The following is a 21976-nucleotide window of genomic DNA, read 5'->3' on the forward strand; positions in this document are numbered from 1 at the left end:
TAGGATGCTTTCCATTTTAAATTGTTTGGGTTTTTTCCCTTCTGAATTTGGTATGCAACTTGGCTTCCTATGTCCAGCATAGGAGAAATCCACACCAGAAAACTATTTTTGTAGGCAAGGCGTTGAATTCCCAATGCCACATGCCATAAATACAGCAAATTCAAGCCAAAGAAAGTCAGAATTTCTCACTGGACAGGACAGATGACTGTGGATCCCAGCTGTTCTGGATTTCATATATGTGTTTTTTGAAATCACAGTACCTCTTCATAACCTAGGTTCTTCTTCTTTTTAGAGTTTTTTGGGTCAAAAGTCACATGATAGCTCAGAAAAAATATCGCTTTTATAGAACCATGTAAATGCCTAGTAACTTTTTAACATGGAAAGCTAGTCATAAATCATAAATTATTTTGTAAGTCTACATTCACTGCAGCAATGCTATGCTGTATCACACAACTGCTACATCCAGACAAATATACAGAGATAAAAAAGACCAAATTTTAGAAAATAATCAGCCTCTCAAAGATCCTGACAGTGTATATAATGTAAAAATGCCAATCTCCCTGAGAATTTAGAAGGGCCCCATGATGTGGTAGATGATTCTGCCTTCCAGATTTCCCTGGAGTGCATGCCTCTCCCTCTTGATGTACGACACAGACTAGGAGCTTTCAGCAGTTCCTACTCACCATGGAAATTCTAGATGTGAGTTTTAACCTCAAAATAATAAAAGGAAGAGAGAAAAGTACCTGCATGCAGAAGCTCATGCACAAATCCTGCCCTGAGAGGAGAGATGTAAAGAGCCACGGTGCTATCAGCAGTGCCACGTCACCAGGAAGAATAGAAGATCTGCTGAGCTTTCCTATTTTTGTGGTGTATGAACATCCAGAGACCCAGGAGGCCCTGCCAGAGCACGGAGCCCACTGCACTTCAACGTAGAGCACGTCAGACATATCCACATTTCCTTCTCAAGCCGTTTGTAGGAACAGCTGGGAAAAGAAGTGGACATCAATGTCATTACTACTCCAGCTGAGTCGTGGTGAAATAAATAAAATTTGATACATGGTTTTAATAATGTTCATAAATGTGCAGACAAATGCTGAGAAACCAAATAATGGTGTTGGGATTTATTACCAGCCTTTCTGGTCAGCATATTGTGTACCACCACAGATTATCTCTTATTGTACATACAATCTCTTTAGAGCACTGTTTCTATATTTCTTGCAAATGGGAGACAGCTCTTTCCATGTTATTATTTTATTCATATAGTGCCAAAAGTGCACTCAGCAAATGTCCATAAAGTCTCCTTTAAATACACTTTTTTATTATGGGCTTTTTCTCCCATTATTTCCTCACTTCATGTTTTCCTAATTGTATTTTCTCTGATCACAAACATCTCATAATCAAGACATTAAGGACTCTGTGTTTAACTTGTGCCTTTTTTTTTTTTTCTTGAAACATACCTCTTTCAAGATGCATTGAGGAATGTTAAGTGTTCATCCCACTACTGCTTTACCTTTTACTGACCCCTGACCCACGGAGTTCAATCAAAGCCTGCCACAGCCTTTATAAGAAATCCAAGGAGAACCCCTTAGGAGAAGAAATGAGTTGTTTTTGGCAGAATCCTTTGTGCCCTTCAATATTTTATGAAGCAAAATGATTAGGCTCAACATGCTTTGGCATTCTGCCCATTTCAGTCCAGTCAGAGCAAACATAAGCTGCTTGTGGAGTCTTTATACAGCGTGTTTTCATGACCATGATGACCTATCAGACAATAAAAGCAGTCTCGAGAGACAGGACTTAAACAGCATCATGACATAAGCAAAAGCAATTGCAGCTCCCAGAGGTACCAAGTGTGGCTCAATAATCTAAAGACTTCAGGCTGTGGAAAAAAACAGAAGTCAAAAAGCATCTGTCAATAATCTAAAAGAGCACCTCAAAAGAAAGCACAAACCAGTTCACACTATGAGAGATGGGTTGAGTTAATATGCAGCATTTATAAGAACAGACCACTAGATAATCAATTCATAACATTAGGAATAAAGTCACAAAACATTCTAACTAATTCACCATTAAAAGGGAGATTAGAATCAGCAGATTTGTAGTGAATTTGGAATATTTGCATTGATTCTTTGCTTCCTCTAGGAACAAAATCTGTATTCTATCCTGCTGTCATTATATGTGCAGAGCCAGGAGCTGAACTTGATGAGCCTTGTGAGACCCTTCCAGCTCAGGATATTCTGTGATTCTTCTGTCCTGCCCTGTCTGAGGAATGCACCTCAGTGTGACGCCTCAGGAAGTTGTGAAATGGATTTAGTAAATCCTCTCAGATACCTTTGTGCATTGCCACCAGCTCCTAGCCAGCAGACGTTTGCTGATTAGTACTGCAAAAAACTGCCTCCTTCTGCTCTGCATTGGTTTGGAGTGACCAGCAAATTGTGCAGACAAGCTGCACAGGTGTTCAAAGAAAAAGTGGGAAACCCTGGCTGGGCAGAGGCTGAGATGAACAGAATAGTTTTCACCTGCTCTCTTTATGCTCCAGCTGTAAATCAGTCTCTGAAGAATAATCTCTCTATTATGCCTCAGTGGCTGAAAATGTCAGCTGTGAATTCTTCATAATTTCATAGAGACTTTCTTGTTTTCCCCACAACTCCACAACTCTTTGCTTTAATGTCTAATAACTAGAAAATGTCATTGGGTGTATGGACATAGCTCCCACTGGCTTCAAAAGCAAAAAAAAGAAGGGAAATTTAACTTCATCTATGTAAATGAGGCCTTGCCATGCTATGCAATGCTGCAGAAACTAAGGCAGTTATGCTAGCAAAACTCTTTATAGAATGTAATTTGTGCTAGATGCAAGAGAAAGAAAGAGAAAGACAGAGAAGAGTGAGAAAGAGAGAAAAGAAAGAAAGAAAGAAAGAAAGAAAGAAAGAAAGAAAGAAAGAAAGAAAGAAAGAAAGAAAGAAAGAAAGAAAGAAAGAAAGAAAGAAAGAAAGAAAGAAAGAAAGAAAGAAAGAAAGAAAGAAAGAAAGAAAGAGAGGAAGGGACTATGAGGAGTGTGAGTGTACATTTACCCCTTAAAAGGACGCAGACATTAAACCAGTGCTTAATTCAAAACCTAGGCTCCAAGAGCAGTAAGCTGCATATTAAAATAAAATGTTTTGGCAGTAAACTGATGAACTTTAAGAGTGCAGTGAACTGTGTGCCCTGTATATACATATTAATCAAAAAGCCTTTTAGTTAAACTAATATTCAAGGTATGATTTAGAGACTCAAAAACAAGAAAATAACCAGGATAGGCCAGAATTAATTATTTTTGAGTACTAAACTTGGGAGTTCATAACACTGAATATTGTTCCTAGACTTATTCAGTACCAATAGTACTAAATTAAAATACTAACTTATTAAAGTTAAATAAAACTGAGAAAAATATTTTTATTGGGAAAAGAGGCTTTCTATTAAAGACTTTATATTGTAAAATTATTTAATAAAGTCAGTATTTTCACTGTTTCCAACTTTCAAAGTAGAATCCCCACAACAAGACTTTGATTTCAGATTATCAGTTGTCTGGGTTGGTTGAAAAAAGGATTTTTACCATAACAATCACGTTTCCCAGAGAAGAAAAACCTCCACTTGCTTTTAGTTTATCAAAAGAGATTATGACATTTAGTGTGTGTTTACTTTCTCATCTTGTTTCTGGATGCTTAAATATGTTGTTTCAGGTACCTTTCCACAGACATCCATCTATGGCCTCTGTTAAAGAAAGGGTTTGTCCCACTTTGGTCATTCATATATTCTTTGGCATGTGCTGGCATTGAATGAAGATGCCAATGATGTGCCTAGCTCCTGTTCTGGGTTAAGCCTTGCTTCTGCAAAGAAGTGGATATAGCACTGAGATGTCTAAAGCAAAGTTTTATCTTGCTCTCTCATCTTTTTTTCCACAATATTGTACTGTTTCAGTTAGATAAACAAACAGGATTGTTTTCCTCTGTTGGACAGGAATGCTGACATTATCTCTTTAAAATGCCAGGAGACATTTATTCTTAGAGACTTCTCTGTGCACAAATGTACTCAGCTGGTAGCTGTAAGAGAATAATTTACATGTGTTCAGAGGCAGTGAAGCATGTGGGTGAGCATTCCTCTCCAAGTTCATGTCAGCTGATAGACAAATATCTTCAGTGCCTTCCTTTGATTTGTCTGGAAGCATTTACAATTAATTGCTGCTCCGTGATACTTATTGCACTTGCCTGAAAACTTTCTAGATTAGATGTCTGTTAATTGAGCAGAGGGGACTTTAATGTGACATAAACATATGACATATCAGATTGTAATTTAAGCATCAGTAAATTTGGGAATAGTCAGCAATTAGTAAGTATATGTCTAATTACACAGTGGTGAGGAGCAGGTTGAAGAAAATTTTAAATCATTTATTTATTAGTCTTTATTCTTAATCTTCTGTGCCTCTAACAGGAATACTCTAACTTAATTCTCCGTCTCAAATTTGTAAGACTCAGTCCTGATGTTACTTCTAGAGTTTTGAAGAAAATGGATAGAATTACCTTTTGTTTTTCTGGTAAGGTTCTGATAAGTTTTTTACCAAATGTCACTTTTGGAGGAAGTGGATAAGAACCTTTCAGTGAATTTTCAGTGCTTGGAATTGGGAAAAATCAAGATATTTCCTAAGTATAAAACACATAGCAACCGTTCTTCCTCCAGTCTCCCTGATGAACTGTGTTGTATTCATGCTTTAGTAAAGGTACTCCACAATTTAGTGTTCTCACTGGAACAAAAAAACACATACTACTTGCTCTCTCTTCCATCTTTTCCCCCTCCCTAATGCAGCAATTAATTGGAGGAACAAAAGACAAAAATCACAGGTTGGGATAAGAACAACTTACTAGAAACAACAAAGAGAAAAAAAATTAACAATAACAGCAACAATATTAATAAAAGCACTCTACAAAAGAGTGCAGAGTTCAACCTGACCACAGCCACACTGTCCTGACCATTCCCTCCACACCAATATTGTTGATAATGTCCTGGCATTGGGGATCCCAAAACATGCTGTATGCAGAAAGAATACACTGGCTGTCTCTTGTAAATCATCTTTTATAATAAACTCTAGATGTCACCCAGGTAAATGGTTTCCAAGAGAGAAGTGGCTTTCAGTGCAGACACTCTGGTTTTATTGGGTCCTGACATTTTCAAGTGTGCTCCAACTCCAAATCTTATTCTTCATACTGTATTCCCTTAAAAACTTTGGCAGTCATAATTTTAATTCACATTTTTAGTTCCCTGGGTCTAAACAATTATAGATCCTCATAAACTGAGATGACTGAATCCTAAAATGAGCTCTAATTTGAGTAATCTTTTCCTTTTACTAATTTAAAAGCCCAAACTGCAGTCCATCATCTTATGCAAATTACATCATGTATGGGAAAAAAAAAAAAATTGGTATTAAGAGGCTGTGAGAGTGCCTGCTAGTGATTAATGAGTCAAATATTTGGCCACTTGCTGTGAGCACCCAGGTGCTGTAAGAGACTGGAATGCTGGTGCTAATGGCTCAGTGTGCTGGGGATGCACCTGAGACTGGCCTCCCAGCTGCAGACTGGGTTCCCAGGTAAGGCTGGTAAGAGGCAAATCCTCTGAGGTGGGCAAGTCCTTCTATCGTGCCCTTGTCCTCCCTTCTCTAATGGCTTCAGCTGTGAAAAGGCCAGTCCCAAGCATGGGACAGTCTCATGTAGGACAAAGGGATTCATACTGGGTGATGTGCCATGACTGATGGGCTGTGCTGACTAAGAGGTGTCAAAACCCTTAAAGTCCACAGCACTACTGATTCAGGTGTCTTGTGGTTTGTATTGCATTACCCAGAGTGAAATCCCCTTCCCTGGATTCCCACCTGACCCTGCAAACCCAGTGCAGTTTGTGCTCTTTGGATTTGTTCCCCCACCACCTGATGGACACAGCCTGCAGCCACCACCTCCAGAAGACTGCAATCTCTGAGAAGACCAGGAGGAGTGGCAGGATGTGGGTGGAATGTAAAGAGTGGAGGTATTTTTCTCTGCTTCTCTGCCGCTATCTTTCTCTCCCCAGCCTCCTTCTCCCTGTCTCTCTGTCTCTCCTTCACATTTACTGCTAAATAAAAATCCATTCTATTGACTTTGGTATATGGTCTCATTTGTGATTAAATTTGGGCAGTGGCATCTCTCTAATAATTTTAATAATTGGATCTCTACAGAGGCCCTTTTATTATTGCATTAAGACAGTCACAAGTTAGCTACGCTTTCTACCAGATAACAGCACAAAAATTCCAGTATACAATTGAAAATTATATATAAACAAGTACAAACTTTTCATATCATTCTTGCTTTAGCAGTCATATACTACAAAATGCAAAACTATTAATGAAGTGAAAACTAAATTTATTAAAATAGTTTAATTTAAAATAGCTCCACATCCAAGCTGTACAAAGGAAAATCTCTTTTATCCCTTGCTTTGATGAATCTGGCCTGTGATCTTGTGCACTTCTAAAGATGATCAAATTGAGCAAAGAACCCCATGAATCCTAACACAGCACTCTGAGTGATGTTCTTAATGAACACAGCATGAGATATTTAGGCTACCTTGAGGACAACTGATTCCATCTACCTACTTGTATCTTCAAACAGCAATTTAGTCAAGATACACTGGGTCAGCTGTTGAAACACTTACACAGTAGTGGCTCCTATGGAGCAAATTATATTTGCACATTTTGCCACGTCTGACAGTATTTCTGTCACTAGAAAGGGTTTGGTTTATTTGTTTTTAAATTATTTTAATTTACTATTTATTCTGTTTGCCACTACGATTATTATCAGAATTTTTTGGAAGAAAATTGATGGAAGATAAAGCAGAAGCAAAGCAAAAATTCTATGCCATATGAAAATAATATTTAGATATGGACCATGAATGGAAATAATAATTTAATAGCTTTCTCTTCTGTAATTTCTGCTGCCCATGGCATATACCTGCAAATCACTAGAACAGCACTTTCATCCTCTACTTCTTGTGTCATTAGTGTATTTCTTTTTCCACATAACCAGTTTCACTGTCGCTTTATTTGAAACTTGACTCACCTGGACTAACACAGGTTCTGTACCTGTGTTGATGATTAATAGGTATTATTAATTAATACCTAATTGGTATTAATTGGGTTGATGATTAATAAGTATTCCCTCACTCAAAAAAGGAAATGTGTTGGTATGATAATATGATTATGCAAATGGCACTTTGCAATTTTTCTCTCTTGATTTTACAATGAAATTAACGTTCTGACATGAACTTTAGTTTCCAGTAAAAGGTAGCAATAACATTTCAGAGGTACCAAGGAATCATAAAAAATACAGACAAGTTCTACCACTTGAAATTCCCTCTGAAGTTACTTCAAGTTTTGCCTGAGTTTTAAGTAAGCTTATGGCTCAGCAGAGTCCTGCAGTCAGCTGAAGATTGCTGTCATATTAGGGCAAGTTTTGTGCTGGTATTGATTTTCATACATACAACTGAATTCCTTTTCTTGTGAAGCTACCATGGCACATTATGGGAAATCAATATTTAATTAACTCATTCAGTAAAATATCCTGTATATTTTTGTTCTGCATCCCTTCTTTTTTTGTAATGCCAACTTTTTCATCATAGAGAAAAATATTTAGTCCTGTTTTAATAAGTTCAGAAAAAGAGTTTTCCATTTTTCAAGGGGAGAGTTAAGCAAAATCCCTTGCACAAAAAACATGGTGTGGGATCTGTTCATTAAACTGCAAAAGAAGTGCAACAGGTTATATATTCCCTGGCATACCACTTTCTGCTGAAGCACACACGTAATCTCAGGTGGGTCAAGCTGCTAAAGCCACTGCTGCTCCAGCTGTGGTGCAGTCAGGTTGGAGAGACAGGGAGGAAGGATGGTAACCCACAAGATGCTGCTGGCAGAAGGATTTTGTTGAGACACAGCCATTAAAATATCTAAATTGGTTCATCCTGAAAACTTAAAACACCTACAGACATTTCCTGTTAAGAGAAATGCAGAGATGCAATGAAAATGTAAACTTCTATTAGTTTAGAAGTGCTGCTAGAAATCAATAAATAATGACATGTGGAGTTGTACACACATTTTCAACTAATTTCCGAATTATTATATCTGAATTCTACTGATGGCTCTTGGCAGGCTTATAAGATATGGATAGTAGAAATGTTAAGGTTGGAAAAGGCCTCTAAGATCATGGAATCTGTCAAACCAGCACCACTGTGTTCACCACTAATGAGCACATATACCCTAGTGATACATGCACCTGTTTTTGTAAATGCTGCCAGGTGTGATGATTCTACTACCACTTCCCTGGGCAGCCTGTTCAGATGCCTGACCACCCTTTCAGTGAAGCATTTTTCCCCATATCTTACAGTTTTGAGTAGCTATAAAGATATATCTCAGGGAAGAATATAATGCTTATTAGCAAGAAAGAAAAATGCTGCTATCGTGTCTTGCTACTAAACTTCCTGTTAAAAGAGGTCATAAACACTGGTACATTTCACTTTACTTGGTGTACTTCATTAATCTAATGCTTATCTAGGCATTTCATTTTTCAAAACAAGTGTTAGTCTTTCAGTGGATCAGTTACTTAAGGAAATATGCATACAGCTCTATTCTCCACAATTTAATCATTCTGCATATTTTCTGCTTTGAGCTTCAGTGACACCATTTGAAAAGTTCAAAATATTCACCATGAGTCAGCCTTCATCAGCTCTTTAGTTGAGAAGTAATTATTATGAAATATTTACCAGTGTATGCAATGGAGAAACATTAAGGGGAATCAATCTACAGATGCCTATTTAGTCCTTTCAGAAATTATTGAATGGGCATGGCAGCTACATTAGGATCAACATATCCAGTGGTCTGAGTTACTCCTGGCATTCGTGCCTCTAGGTAGGTGAAAAGAGGCTGGATAATAAATTTTCTACGTGGATATCAGCTCAGATTTTTATACAGCTTATAGTAAAAATGCAGCAAACCCCGGATGGGGGAAGAAATGATGTTTGGCTCCAGATCAGACGGCTGAAGGATAGCTTTATTAAAACTATACTATATTACATTAATATACTATTTAAAGAGATACTATACTGTTCTACATACTTACTTCTCACTTACCTAAGTCAAACTCGTGACTCTGTGCTGAGAATGTGAGCCACAGCTGGATCCATTGGTCACTGAACCCAAACTTCACCAGAATCCAGCCCAGCCACCACTGCAGGTGAACAATCTCCAACCACATTCCACGTGGGGAAAGCAAAGGAGCAGAGATAAAGATTGTTTTCTCTTCTTCTCTCTGTGCTTCTCCTGAGAGACAGAATTGTGTCTCTCTGTCCAGAGAATGTCACATTCAGCTTATTTCAAATTTGAAGATCAGTGCCTCGTTACTCTCACTGCTCCCTCTGGTGTTTCTGATGCACTCTTTAGTGGTTCTCTCCTCGATGAAGTCTGGCTTTCCTGGGATAATGGAAGATTTGAAACACCCCCACAGCAGATATTAAAGCTACTTACCTCTTCTGATTTCTAAGAAAACCATCTGTAGGCTACCATTTCTTCACTGTGAGTAAGGATTTCAGCACCTTGTTGAAAGTCATTGAAAAATTTGGGCAAGCAAAAATGGAATAGCTGATCCTACTGGACCAATGTCCAGTTTTTTCTAAGGAAAATTCCAGTGCTTTCTAAGGAAAAATATTGCAAACAGAAATTAACTAACAAATTGCATCTTGGAAAGTTTAAGAAATACTCAGAATGACTCACAATGGTTATAAAAGGCCCTAATGACTGCTCTGGAACTCACATCATGGATAAGTTTAGTAATGAACATCTGACTTGACTATTTTTAGGTATTGTTCTAAAGTATGTAAAATATCTTTCCTACAGTTGACTGATTTAATTAATGAATGTTCAAACACAAGCTAGAAATCATTGAAGTAATGAAAGATAAAGAGCAATTTTTTGAAATTACTTAGAGTACTTAGAGTTGCTATTGGACTTGCTTTAGTTACAAAGCATAACTACGTTATCAACAGAGATTTGGCTGTCTTCATCACAACTTCAATGACTTCTGTCATGAGAAGTAAATCCAAGATAAATATATTAGACTTTGCAATTAAGTAGGTATTTTTATATTTGTGGAAATATATTTTCTCTTTTTATACTTGTGGGGACAAAATACTAGAGAATGTTAACAGGAGTTTGCATACCTGCTTGGGAGAAAATAGAGAAAAACACGTGGGACATTATTTTGAAAGTGGTATTCACTGGGTTCCCAAAAAACAATAGCTGATTATCCTCCCTGGAAAATAAAGGAGCATGTACAATATTTTTGCAAACAGATTGAAGCCCCTGGTATCGGATCCAAGACATGCCAAGTCTACAATCCAGGGGCTCCTTCGCTGTGACTGTACACGGAAAATTCACAGTAGTCACAGAATAACAAGATTGTCAGATCCTACTAATACACCAAGACAGGTATTTATATATGTATAGATAGCATGAGCATGCCTGGTACCTGAGCTGAACAGCTGGCTGTAATTTTTATAATTTCTAGTCACTTAAACAATATAATATTTTAACAGGAAGGTCAAGAAAAATACATGGCGGAAATAAGAACGCATATTTTATCATTAATAAAAATATTGAACTTTTGAGAATACATACACATGTCATGGAAATAAGTACTAATGCATCAACACATGAGTTGTTGAATTTATAGCTTTAGGCTCTTTCCCCTCCCCAGGACATCTTGTAGCTTTGGATACCCACAAGGCGTGTCTGTATGTATGTATATATGCACATATGCTGTCCATACCTGACTGCATTAGAGAAATGAATTATGTGGCTTTTATGTTATGCAAGAGCTTTTTCTACCGAGTGCTCTATATACATATTTTGTATGTGCAATTAATTACACAGACTATTTTGCCATTGTTAAATTGCTGAGGGGGGAAAATGATAAATGTTAATGAAAAATTCAATAACAGACACTACTGAATTTAAGGGGAATTCTGTCATACTCTTCATTTCAGCTCTATTTTTTTTATCATGGGAAGGTACAAAGAAGAGTAAAGATGCTTTGTTATTCTCCAATTCACACAAATTCTTTTTTATCTTCTATGCTGCAGGAATACTGGTACTCAGAGTTCAAAGTAACTAATCCTTATAACTTGCAAATACTTCTCTCCCACTGAACTCGATTGCAAAGCTCTGAGCCGAGTTGAAAGTGACCCAGCTGAGAAATAGATTACAAGAAGGAATGGGAGGAATTTTCTCATAAAAAAAGGACAGCAGTTGTGCATTAGAGCGCACATCACGTTATTCCCTTTGTGTACACCTCGTATTTTTAACAAGATGCAGAGAGGTAATTCACAGAGAAACTGTAGGATGATACATTCATTTCTGGAAGGAATTTACAGAGCAGCTGTGCATCTCTTAAGCTTTCCTCTTTCCAAACTGCGTGCATTTGGCTCTTTCAGGTACCCCACTGCGAGAGACTGGAAGGATTTGTCGCTCAAAACATTTTGGGTGCACCTGTGGGGAAAAGGGACAGGTCAGGCCTTGCTCTGCTGAGGCAGTGCCATGCTCCCACCCAGAGCCTGGATCCCATCCCTGGCACAGCACGGGCAATGCTCCAAACCCCAGAGCCTGGATCCCATCCCTGGCACAGCACGGGCAATGCTCCCACCCAAAGCCTGGATCCCATCCCTGGCACAGCACGGGCAATGCTCCCACCCAAAGCCTGGATCCCATCCCTGGCACAGCACGGGCAATGCTCCCACCCCAGAGCCTGGATCCCATCCCTGGCACAGCACGGGCAATGCTCCAAACCCCAGAGCCTGGATCCCATCCCTGGCACAGCACGGGCAATGCTCCAAACCCCAGAGCCTGGATCCCATCCCTGGCACAGCATGGGCAATGCTCCCAGCCCAGAGCCTGGATCCCATCCCTGGCACAGCACGGGCAATGCTCCAGACCCCAGAGCCTGGATCCCATCCCTGGCACAGCACGGGCAATGCTCCCACCCAGAGCCTGGATCCCATCCCTGGCACAGCACGGGCAATGCTCCAAACCCCAGAGCCTGGATCCCATCCCTGGCACAGCACGGGCAATGCTCCCAGCCCAGAGCCTGGATCCCATCCCTGGCACAGCACGGGCAATGCTCCCACCCAAAGCCTGGATCCCATCCCTGGCACAGCATGGGCAATGCTCCCAGCCCAGAGCCTGGATCCCATCCCTGGCACAGCACGGGCAATGCTCCAAACCCCAGAGCCTGGATCCCATCCCTGGCACAGCACGGGCAATGCTCCCACCCAAAGCCTGGATCCCATCCCTGGCACAGCACGGGCAATGCTCCAAATCCCAGAGCCTGGATCCCATCCCTGGCACAGCACGGGCAATGCTCCCACCCAGAGCCTGGATCCCATCCCTGGCACAGCACGGGCAATGCTCCAAACCCCAGAGCCTGGATCCCATCCCTGGCACAGCACGGGCAATGCTCCAAACCCCAGAGCCTGGATCCCATCCCTGGCACAGCACGGGCAATGCTCCCAGCCCAGAGCCTGGATCCCATCCCTGGCACAGCACGGGCAATGCTCCCACCCCAGAGCCTGGATCCCATCCCTGGCACAGCACGGGCAATGCTCCCACCCCAGAGCCTGGATCCCATCCCTGGCACAGCACGGGCAATGCTCCCACCCCAGAGCCTGGATCCCATCCCTGGCACAGCACGGGCAATGCTCCACACCCACCTCTGGAGCCGAGCCCAGCCCCACGGTGGCCAGCTGACCCAAAATCCCATCTGGGGGAATGGCCAGGAAAGCCAAAGGGCACTCAGCCCAGGACACAGGGCAAGCACACAGCTTAACCCCACTTCCCCTTGGGAAGCTGAACACTGCTGGAACTCAGGAGTGCTAGCTATATTTGTTATTTTCTATATTATTTCTCTCCTTCCCTTTCATCTCCTTCTAATTATGTCTTCTTGTAGTTTGGAATAACTTAAAACCAGATGGGCTTGGAGTTATCTAAGTTGCTTGGGCTAAGCTAAGGCTTTGTGAATTGTTTTATGTTGATTGAATGCTACTCTAAACTTCTGCCAAAGCTCTCTGATTTTCTGAAGTTACCAGTAAATTTTTTTGTTGTTTTGACCTCTTGAGACTATCTTGTCAGTATTGCTCTGTGTGTAAGCCTCAGAGTATATAAGAAATCTATAAGCCCTTTTAGGAGAGTTTTTTGGTGCCTTACATTTTAATTGGCACAGTGAGAAGAGTGCTCCTGAGGTGACGTGTTTTAGACGGAGGTATCTGCTAGTTGGGAAATAAAGGAAAAATTAATTTTTGATCTAAAACGATAGAATGGCCCTGGAAACCCAGGTAGAAATCGACATGAACTCTTCTCCACTGATGGAGTTGCTAAAAGCTTAGAAAGCTTATCCAGCCCCAAACACAGACATATGGGCTGACTTTTCCCTCTTTCCCTCAGTATGGATCCTGAGGCTTCCCCTGAAACCTGGTTGGTGGGAGGGATGAGGATGGTAATCTGGGACATGTATATTTGTTTGTTTGGGTTATAATAATACCTGGACCTCTAAGATTACAGGCTCCAAAAGTCAAGGAAACCTAACAATTGAAAACTGGCCTATCCTTGAAGTTTGTATTTTTTCACAAGGAGTGCAATTCATTTGCAATATCAATAAGTAATAAAGAACCTAAATTGAACTCACCATGCTATTTTGGAGCTCATGTTACAAGTCCAGCAAGTATCAAAAATGGGTTTATTAAATTGTCTAATGTTTGATATTGTATTAATAAATGAGTGAGGAGTATGTAAAAGGCAGGACCTTACAGAAGAAAAATACTGTATCAGGAAACAAGAAGGAAATTACCAGCCAATCTGCTGGACTCCTTGGTCACTGCAGCTGAAAGGCTGATTTCATGAATTCCTCCCCCAAATCCTCTTTTGCATCACAACTTGCCTGAGTTTTAGAGACTCACAGGGTGGGGAGCGATGACTTGCATAGATTGACATTTTTATTGTAGCTAGACTGACGATTATTGAAATAGCAATTGTATGTTATTTGGACTTCTTGTATACTTTTCTCTTCTTTTTCTTCTTCTCTGTTTCCTAGATTAGGCCCTAGAAAACTTTCAAGAGGCCTGTGAAGTGGTTTTGGGGACCTTACAGCTATGTCTTTTAATCCTTTCAGTGTTCTTTGTTGCCTGTTTGCAGAGCTCTCACAAGCAGTGAAAAACAGAATCCATAATTCTGTTTTCACCAGAGCTTGGCAAAGTCCTTGGCTGATTCCCTGGCTTTACATAAAACCTGCTGCTTCAAAACTGTTCTAATCAATTGGAAGAGTCCTTCTTGGTACTATGAGCTACATATCAGACTCTCTGTGGGGACATCAGAATGCAGATTACACTGCATTTCCTTTTTTCCTCTGACAGTATCTAATTGCAGCCAGCCCTCTGAAAGCCATGTGTCTGGCATCCCTAAAATAAACATTTCCTCATTTATTGACTAGTACTAATCCCTTAGTCTGTTACCTTTGGAAAGCAATTACATTTCTCACATTTAAAGTCTTTATCCTCCACTTAGAAAGACTGCAGACATACTGGAAAGAGTTCAGAAAAACAAAGTCACAACTATTATCCAAGATCTGGAATATCCATTTTAGACTGGGTGATTATTTTGGTCAACATGGAGAAGGATAACAGATTAATTGCTCCTGGTCTGCAGGAACATAAATAAGGATAAAATTTTTCATAGTAGTAGGTACTGTAGTACAAAAAAAAGTTTAATGATCATGAGTTTGGCATTAAAAAGCTTATGTGTTTTTTACTAGAGAAGGCAAGAATGCCTTGGAAATATCTGCCTAAAGAGCACAGACATTCTCAATTAACATGAACTTAAATCAAGAGATGGCCCATAACCTGTGAAGAGCTCAGTAATGCCAGATCACACCAAGCATTTAAAAGCAAAATAACAAGGTGGAGTAGGGGGGAATTTTACAGAACCAAGGGTATGGGAGTGAAGATGTTTGCATCCACATAATTGTTCTGAAATACTCTTTCACAATATGCTTAGGCTTTTAAATAAAAATAATTTTTTTGTATTTTCAGACTAAATAAAATAAAATCTAAATGAATTCATGGTCTGTGCCTCATTTGGCTCTCATTAATACCCTAAAGCATGCCTTCTGTAGTTTTTTCATGGTGCTGGGGTGCTGGAATCATAGAATATCCAGAGCTGGAAGGGACCTACAAGGTTCAGCTCCTGCCACCCCCAACATTCCCACAATGTGCCTGAGAGCATTGTGCAAATACTGCTGGAGCTGCTGTGACACTGCCCTGGGGAGCTCTGTCAGTGCCCAGCCACTCTCTGGGTGAAGAAATGTTCCCACCATCTAACCCAAACCTTCTGTGACACAGCACACGTGTTAAAGACACCTGCACTACCATGGCTGTCTCCCACTTCTATCACAACACACCTGAAATGAGGGAAAACACAATTTACTCTGAACAGCTACTCGTTTCTGGTAACGTTTTCCATACTGTTTTAATGAGAGGTTTTAGGATGCTCTCAGGGCAGTGTGCTTGCATTACACTTTGTAACTCTGTCTTTCATTTTATACCACCAGCATTTCCCTTTTTTCCCTGCCTTTGAAGAAGAGGGGGCTGCTTGCAATATAAGCATTATTCAACGTATCACAGAATCACAGACTGTGTTGGGTTGGAAGGGACCCACAAGGAGAAAGAAGGCAGAACATGAGGCCCTTGTGTTCAAGTTAAGCACAATTCTGGCCCACTGCTTGTAATAGTTTTCTGTCTTCCTACATGATATTCTCCACAATCTTCTCCACTTTCATCATTTTCTATTATACTGAAAACTAAGAAAAAGTAGTTTTGAACATTTTTCATCCATCTTGCAGCCTTCACTTATGTGGTCCCTTTGTTACTTTTCAGTGGTCTCCTTCTATTCTCCCTAGATATTTCTAGAACCCTTTTACAGCCTTGTTACATTTGATTTAGCTTTCTTTGCTTCACTCACTTTACCTCTGCTTTGTTTGCCAGCTAGATTCCATCTGGTCCTTTCAATCTATTCATGTTGTTGGATTTGGGGGGTTTTGTGGGGGGTTTTTTGTCTTCCCTGGGTGAAATGAATAATGCAAATTACTTTGCTGCTACCAAAGGAAAGGAGCTATGTAGCTTTAGGTTTAATTCTTTACTGCTTCACTTGCTCCCTGCAGTGAGTGGCGTCTTTTGATCGACTTTTATGTCTTTGCTTTAGCTTAACAGCTGAATGTATTGATGGAGCAATTTATTAAAACATATTTTGATTTCATAGCTCAAACAACAGAATACAAAACTACAGTTTCCAGCAATCACGCCTCTGTTTTCTCAAGAAAATGACTTGTTTTAGAGGGAGAAAAGGAATTGCATGTTAATGCAGACGTAGATAAAAGCTACTCAAATTCCTATACAGTCCTGCAGTCACATTTTCTTTCAAATACCATAGCTGTAGCTAAAGCAATAGATATGAAAGCAAAGACAACATTACACATGAGGTACAAATGCTAAATTGCTGTACATCCATTATACAGCACATCTGGCATGAATGCCAGATCTGTAAGCAATAGTCTTATGATTAAAACATCTTGATACATTATGTTACTAATATTTTACCACAGAACATCATCTCTCAACTAAAAAAAAAAAAATACAGAGTGCTCTGTGAACAGAAATAGGAAGTAGAACCTGGCTCCAAGTGTTATATACAGTTTACTAAAGTGAAGTAAGATTACAATATAGTTAACTAAAGTAGTAGGTGGTAGTGCCTTACTGAAGGCAAGGCATCTGCCCAAATTTTTCTCTTACATGGATTCTAACTCTGTCTTTGCCAAAACCTATTGTTACATTTTGAAATTCACTTTTGGGTGCTCACATTTATTTCAACTATAGTACATTCACAAACTCTGTCCTCTGCCCTTTACTCATCATATCTGTCAGTGTTCCCATCCCCAGTCTCTTAAAATACTGAAAAATAGTAAAATGCCACCATCAAAACTTTCCAGAACTGGTGCATAAATGTGGGATTTCTGAATGGATGTAAAATCCCTTATGCAAATGTTTACATAGAGATTGGAGTAATGCCTTAGGAAACTTTTGTCAGGCTACAAGGAGGAAATCCTTATTAAAGAGGAATAGAACTGTAGGAATGATCCTGACTTTGAAGAATAAATGATAGCTCTCTAAAATTACTGGTTACTGGACATATTACAAAGATATTTGGATCAATGCTTTGCAATGCAATTTGTTCAGGAATTTGTGTTTGTTTGGGGCTTTGCTTGTTCTTAAAGACACCAGCTAGTGCATGCTCTGTAACTTTTTATTTCTATTTTGAAATGATTCACAGCAAGCTGTAGTGTTTTATACTAGACACAGGAATGTATGCAGGCTTTTTCCTTTAATAGTTCTGCACATATGATTGAGGCATTTGTGAGCACACAGCATTTGTTGGCTTGGGCTCCTATATCAGAATGAGATCATTTGCAAGTAATGTGGATTTCAGGCATGAACTGTGATCTCTTCAGGTAAGAATCCTTTGCAGACTTGACTTCTAGGTGTCACACTCAGAAGTGAATGCATAATACATCACCTGCCCACATGAGCTCATGCACTGCTGGAATCAATATTTAATTTTTAACACCGTTGAATTTAAATTTTTTAGCTGAGAAAGGGTAGCATAATTGAGATGTGTTTGACTAAAGTAATTATGTTATAAGTGTATAGGTAGGGTGCCAAAAAAGCTGACAAATAAGGTACCAGGGAATGAAACAGACATCTTACAGACACATATAACAGCCACGTCAAAGGCTCCTGGCAATACTGCTTAAGACAGATTTTACAAGCATTATAGAAGAATGTCCTAGTATACTTTAGAGAAGCCGGTGTTTAGTGATGTATTAGATCTTATTTGATTGATTTCTGTTAAGATTAGGAGCATACTGTGTTGCAAGAGGAAAACTGAAGTACATAAAATAATTTATAGAGTCTCTATATTGGGGGCAGTTTCATTCATTGTAGAAATAAATCTCCTTCTCTGTTTGAAACTATCAATTAAAATGGTAGTCATTATTCATGAAAATAAATATATAGAGTGTTACTTGTGACAGGAGAATGTATCATGTATAAGTGGTCAATAAATCATGTTAGGGGAAAAATGATATGGAAAATTGTGGCACTTAAACTTTCAATTTTCATTAAAATTTTAACTTCAGCAAGTTGTTCAGCAGTGAGACAGTCTCTGACACGAAAACCCATGTGAGCACTCCTTGCTGTTCAGAAATTTGGAAAAACTACAACTCCTTGCTCTGCTGACTTCCAATATCTGTCACAGACCCTGGAAAGGGGCAGTGAAGGTCATGATCTCCTATACCCTTTCCTCACCCCTCTCTTGGCTTTGGAACCTATGGCTTTTACTTACACTCAATTTGCCAAGAGGAACATGGGGAAAATTTGCTGGTGAAGTCAGTACTCTTAGTGAAATAGCACACTGGAGAAAGTCTGGTTTATGGCTTATTTTACTACGTTTCCTTATTTATCATACCTCCCTTTCTTCTTGCTTTGTTGAAATACATCCTTAATCTGCCATTAGTACCTAAATATGTTCCTGTTTAAATCAACAGGCCACCTACACTTAAGTGATCACACTCAGCCTTCAAAACTCTTAATTCCAATTGCTTTGCTTTGGCAAGATCTCCAACAGAGGTTAGATTTAGTGACAGCCAGCAGACTGGCCTCTCAGAGCCTGCTAAGGCACCATATCTGCCACAAGCTGTATTTCTTATGCTATATTATATTGAACACCATAAAAAGATATTATGGTTATAAAATTAGCCTGGTACCTTGGAAACCTGGTTATAGAAAATGTTGCAGCTAGGATTAGCAGCATGAAGTATTAGCACCATAACAAGTGACATTGTTCCTCCTCCAAACACTGTCTCCTGTCCCATGGCACGCAACAGGCAGGGTCATATATATATATATTTTTTTTTTTTTTTTCCCCTGTCCTCAGTTCCTATGTTAGTGGAAGTACAGAGCAATCAAGAAGATGGGAGGCCGCAGTGAGTGATGTCAGCTGCATTTCTGCTCTCTGCTTGCACCTGCACACTGGGAGGCACAGGGGACATGCATCATCCCCAGCTCCTCTGCTGCTAAACACTGCAGGAAGCAATTCTAAACACGAAGGAGGAATCAGTCTTACAGATGGAGACAAAGAAGGTGAGCAGAGTGAGAAGAGGACTAAACACCTTCCAGCTCCAGACTGAAAAGAAAGACCCAATTTAGAGAGTTGGGCCCTGAGTGTAAGAGTTAATAGTTTATGGCAGTAGGGATCTTTTGGTAGTTCCCTTTTGGCTACTTAGCAAGACTTAATCAATTTTCAAGTACAGCTTAATTTTATTCATTGCCTTAATGGTTTTATTCAGCTTTAAATTCTCTGTCTGACATTAATCTTTCCTTAGAGTTTCATTTTTCAAAGGGTTTTTATTTAAGAGGAGCTTTTTAGTCTGTATTTTGTTACCGCTTAAAATTACCTTACAGGTAACAATTAAACTGCTGCTAAGCAGAATGGTATCAGGTTTTACATGCTCTACTGGCAATAGAGCATCCCCAAATCCTTCATGGCAATTTTAAGTAAAAACTATTGGCTTTTACTTGCAACATACTCACAGCACACTGTCATTAACAGTGTTTTGCACTGACCTGCTGGCTCAATGGATCTGGTCTGTTGGAAGAAATTAGACTACCACTTATAGCAGTACAAGGAATATTTGTTCAGCTGCTACAGAAGCAAATAAAAGCCAAATAATTTGGTTTGTGAAGGCTATATGTTGCCATCTGACAGACAGGATAGCTCTCTTCTCTAGAACAACTCACATGATCCTTCAAGCGTTCTTAAAACACTGCAGCAGGTTTCCTTTTCTAGGAAGGAAGGAGGACTTCAGGAAAAAAAAAATCTTCCCTGTGGATTTGTGAAAAATGCACCATTAGTGGTTTACATGTCTACACAAGTGCTTGTGCTTGAATATTCTGCATATCCCAAAAGCTTCACATCTATAAATAAATGCATTTATATATGTAAACTCTTATATTTACATTATCTTCTCTTGTATCCTGTCTTAATTTAATTTCCCTCCTTTAGAGTGGTAAGATGAACACATATGATATTAAATTATGTACTGGCCATCCTTAAAAACAAAACCATAAACTTCTTGCAATTCAAAACTACTACATATGTCAATTAATCAAGCCAAAAGCTACTCCAAATTACTGCAGATCTCCTCATTTCCCAGAAATTCCCTGAATTCCGTTCAGCATTAGTCCTCACAGTTTCAGGTTATGAAAGGGCCTATTATTGAAGTATCGGTTCTTTTTAAAGTGATCTCATTTTCGTGGGGAATGTGAGTTACCTGTATGAAAATGTGGTAAACCAGCATAAATCGACAGCCCTCACCAAAGAGCAGAGGAGATGGTCATTGGCTAAAGCTAATTTGGCACCCTAAAGGTTACTGGGCTGGGATTGTGTTTCTGATGGAGTCATGAAAGAGCTGACAAAGCTGGGACAAAAGAAAATCTCCTAAGATGAGGCTGCTTGCTGCCACCTCCCAGCTGGCTGAGGCTGGCAGGGCCTCAGGTGATTATTACTGAGCAATTTGAGTTGATTTGTTCTGGTTTAGAGTTTGTGGGTTTGGAAATAAAGCAAGCCCTGAGGAAGGGGATAGAAAGAGAAGATCTGTGGTTAGGGACTTGATTTTTCCTTGTACGGTTGGTGAGCCTGCACAGTGACTCACAACTGGCAATAAAGTCCAGACAGTCCTTTACAAACCATGAGCTAGGTGAATCCTTTGCCATCAGAAGAACTCAATGCCTTTAAAGGAAAAACCTTTCAATGAATGTCTGCTGAAATTCAAATCTGAATTCATTCCAGCTACGCTTGGGCCTCTTTTAGAATCTCTTTCTGTGAACACTGAAGCAAGCAGTCATTGCTTGTAGAAATAGAAATTTAACTACACAGGTTCCATATTCATATCATATAAGGAATATTTTTTTCTTTGCAATGGGAAGCTAATTTAAATGGCAAGGGATAGGAGGGGAAATATTCTAGTAAAACCTTATCAGAGCCCTGCAAGAAGACCAGATGAGCATTCAGCATTCTATTATTCATATGTTAAGAGAAGCACGGGTGTAACCATCCTATGTAACATAGAGGAAAGCAAATAAAGCTGTATAAATAACATATACATTCTGAGATTCTCCCTGCGGTTTAAGGGGTGACCTATAACTGTTTGCTTGTTTGGTTTGTGGAGGTTTTTTTCTCCTTGAAAAGAAGATTTCAAAATTATTCTGGATTTTTGAAAGCTGCTTCAATTAAAAGCCAATGTTAACCAGCAGTTGTACACAAACATGAGCAAGATCGTCCAGGTTAATGTAGAGGCCGGTAAAGATGTTTAAAGTAATTCCTTATGCAATGCAGGTGTGGAATTAGCACCACCAAAGGTAACTTCACAACAGCAAACGAAGTGGTGACTTAATTGAACACAGAAAATGTCAGAGGAGGCACCAGAGCTCCAGCCTCATTATTCCAAGGTAGATAAGAGACACAACTGCTCTCTACAGAGTGATGCCTATTTCCTTTAGACGTTCATCAGACACTGGTTCTTCTTCTCATAGAAAAATCATAGAAAATAATAAAAAGCAAAAAACGGTAAGGCAGCAAACCTTCCTTTTTCCCTGTTCTGGCCATCGTGGCAGAGCACGCGGCCCGGCGCCGCTCCTCCCTGCAGCACCGTGGCGGCTCTGCGGCGGCAGCCGCGAGAGCCTTGCCCGCACACAGGCCAGAGGAGCAGCCCTGCTTCCTGCCACTCGT

The 21976-nt window shown here is 39.7% G+C and overlaps 1 long non-coding RNA gene across 19 annotated transcripts in view; it reads right to left on the minus strand.

The window, feature by feature from the left end:
• LOC110478808 (uncharacterized) overlaps nt 1-21976 on the minus strand; it is a 231979-nt gene that overhangs the window by 85035 nt on the left and 124968 nt on the right. For 18 of the 19 annotated variants that reach the window (XR_014954997.1, XR_014954994.1, XR_014955004.1 and 15 more), the window contains one exon: nt 744-11581. This is a non-coding gene — a long non-coding RNA (uncharacterized LOC110478808). The remainder of the gene's footprint in view (nt 1-743; nt 11582-21976) is intronic. The other variant, XR_014954995.1, reaches the window with a different exon arrangement.

Source organism: Lonchura striata, chromosome 4 (assembly GCF_050655825.1).
Source record: "Lonchura striata isolate lonStrDom1 chromosome 4, ASM5065582v1, whole genome shotgun sequence".
NCBI lineage: Eukaryota > Metazoa > Chordata > Aves > Passeriformes > Estrildidae > Lonchura > Lonchura striata.